Source organism: Phalaenopsis equestris, unplaced genomic scaffold (assembly GCF_001263595.1).
Source record: "Phalaenopsis equestris unplaced genomic scaffold, ASM126359v1 Scaffold000618, whole genome shotgun sequence".
Classification (NCBI taxonomy): Eukaryota; Viridiplantae; Streptophyta; class Magnoliopsida; order Asparagales; family Orchidaceae; genus Phalaenopsis; species Phalaenopsis equestris.
This window is the reverse complement of record NW_018165058.1, coordinates 40,775-43,855: the sequence shown is the minus strand read 5'-3', so window position 1 is coordinate 43,855 and position 3,081 is coordinate 40,775.

The following is a 3,081-nucleotide window of genomic DNA, read 5'->3' as shown; positions in this document are numbered from 1 at the left end:
TATAACTGTTATTAAGTTTTGGTACAGTTGCTGAGGAAATAAATCTTTTAGTAGCAGTATTAAATACTTATATTTTTAAGCATATATAAAGTCGCTGTCAGGTTACTAGAAGCAAGTGCTGGTGGAACAAAATTCATTTTACTATAACATGTATTGAATTTATATCAATACTTTAGATAAATGTTATGTTGTATGATAAGAGCTAAATATGTGATATTTAGGTAACAAATTTCCCTATGTTTTTACATCTATTTGAAAATATATATTTGTCTTAATTGTGCAGGAGAGCAAAGCAACATAAAAATAAACACAATACAAAAATTTTGGACTAGCGTACCCGTTCCGCCAAAACGGTGCGCTCACTTTAAATTCGACACATAGGCGCCGTATTCATTATCCCCACACCTAGTCTAAAGAACTCACACTGGATCTTGCACACATGAGTTTGCACTTGTTCAACCTTCAGTGCACCCGTGCTGTAGTTGAGGCACCCCCGTCCAAGACTCAGTGCACCCGTACCATCATTGCGACACACTCGAGCTGATTTGCAGAACCAATTTTGGCATGTTTTTTCTTTTCTTTACCGAGCTTTATTATAAATTAACTCATGAGACCAATCTTAGAGCATCAGAGATGCGTTTAGAGGTTGTAGCAAAGAGGGAGTTTTTAGGAGAGAAAGCTTTCCTATTATGTTTCTCTCCTTCCTGTGGATTGAAAGCTTAAGAAGTGAGTTTCCACCACCTTCCTATGGATTGAAAGCTTAAGAAGTGAGTTTCCACCATTAGTTTTTTATGAGTTCGTGAGAGATCTGTTGTATGAGAGAGAAATGTGCTACTCTTATGGAGAAGACAAGTCTTAGTGTAAGTTTTCATTATTGTTTTTTTTTTCTGCAATGGAGATTTGCATGAATTTTCTGTCTGTGGTTTTCTCGACAGTGCATTGCTAAACTTTTATTCATGTCTCGTGAAGTAGGGGTGGTGATTTCATCTTGATTTTCTAAGATATTTTTCTTTTAGTTTTTTTCTTGTGTTTTCATGTCCTATGTTGTTATTTAACCTTCATTTTTAATACTTTACTCCTAGTTTTGCCAATTAGGATGTTAAAATATTTCGTGAAATCGCAACTTCTAATGAATGCGTTGTGAAAACGAAGGGTTAACCACATAATTCTGAGAGAACAGACATATGCCAGTGGAATTCTGCGATTTTTCTAGGAATCAGAATAACCACACAGAATGCCACAGGGATTGAGGAAGCCTCAACTTCAAGGATTCTAAGCTTCTTTTGACCTAGACATAGGTATAAGAAGTAACATATCTCTGATTGGCAACAATCAAATAGAAAAATATTAGGAAATCCAAAATCATCGTGATCCTTGAATCACAGAGGCACGAGCCTCATCAATCTTGAAATAAATCGTGAGATTTTTCCATTTTTTTTGTTTCCTCTATCTACAATCTATTCTACTTCATTAAGACTAAGATTTAAAGCTCATTTTGTGAATCTGCCAAACTAGATTCGCGAGATTCGTAGACTAAAATTTTTTTTGTTGAAATAATTATTACATTTCTCCGTGGGATCGATATATGGTACTTTTTAACTGAATTATTTCTTGGCACATGCACTTACATTGTAGGACCTACTTACATCTCGGTAAGTTTTAGCACATCATTGTACATCCACTAATGCTTTCCAAGTTGAGGAAGAAATTAGTACAGTTTCACCTAACAAAACAAAACAGATACTGAGGTTATTGAGATGGAAACACAACAAAAAAATCATATGAGTAATGTTAATTGTTTCCAAGGTAATGAACAAGAACAAATGGTTCAAAAAATTAATACAAATCCATAGGTAAATTTGATTGATGATGTAGGAGAGAGGTGGGAAGGAGGGTGACAACTAGTTGAAGAATTCTAGTTGCTATTATTGACGAAGGAATCAATGTCATCTTAAATCAATTTTTGATGTCACACGAATAGGATGTCCACTTAAATGGATCGGGACTATTTACTTTTCATTCATAGCATCTCGTACCTTAAAATACCCATTTAGACCTCCTGGTGCATGTTCACGACACAAAACCAAGGTCTACATTGATTTAACCTTACCCAAGAAAGTCTGTCTTTAAATAGCATTAGTTATGATACGAGGAATGTTTAATGCCCATCCTAGTGTTTAAATACAATAATCCATACATCCAGAGCCTCCTTTCATCAAAGGAATCCATCAAAGCTTCATATGGGCATTTTAAGAAGATTAGGGTTTAGAACGTCTTACCCGTGCGATAATTTGGGGCGCCCGCTAGCAATGAAATGCTTGATATAATGCCAAAAAAATGCTCAAATTTCATGATATATCACTATTTTTTAGTCATATGTAGTCTTCCATAGCTTATGAATTGAAGAAAACCTCTGCCAGAGAATCTACATGAAAATCATGGTTTTTGAGCCAGGCCGACGCATAGGCACCCGCCCCTGGCATCTAGTCGTCGAGCTTGACACCTAGGTCTCAATACTAGGCGCTTGGGTACTCAAAGTACTTCCCAGACTCTTTAAGCCAAGAGCCTGGAAAGTAGACACCAATCTTCTGGTGACAAGGTGCCTAAAACTGCTCTGAATAGCTCCCGAACCTGAGCAAGAAGAAAGTAGGCATCGATTGTTAGCGCCTAGGTGTTTGACCCTGTCACTTAGGTGTCAGGCCCCCGACACCTAGGCACTCGATCCAACTCTAAAACCGAGTGTTGACCTCACTTTTGCGAGGACCTTTTTTTCCTCTCTATAGAAGCCGATGATTTAGCCTTAGGATTTTATAATGACCTTCTTAGACAACAAGACATGAAACTCACTCACATAGAACTTCAAATCAATTTTACATTCACTTAGTGCTTCATGAGGTTTGACCTAAATACTCAACTATCAATTGAGATTGTTAGATTTTAGACCAATAGAAGCCCAAGTTGAATTTCTAGGTGAAGATACCTTAGGCAACCCGAAGTTAGCCTATAATCTTAGGAATCCCTTTGATGGCCTGCTAACCACCTCAACACCCTCTTTAATCTAGAAGAAGCCCATTGGGCATG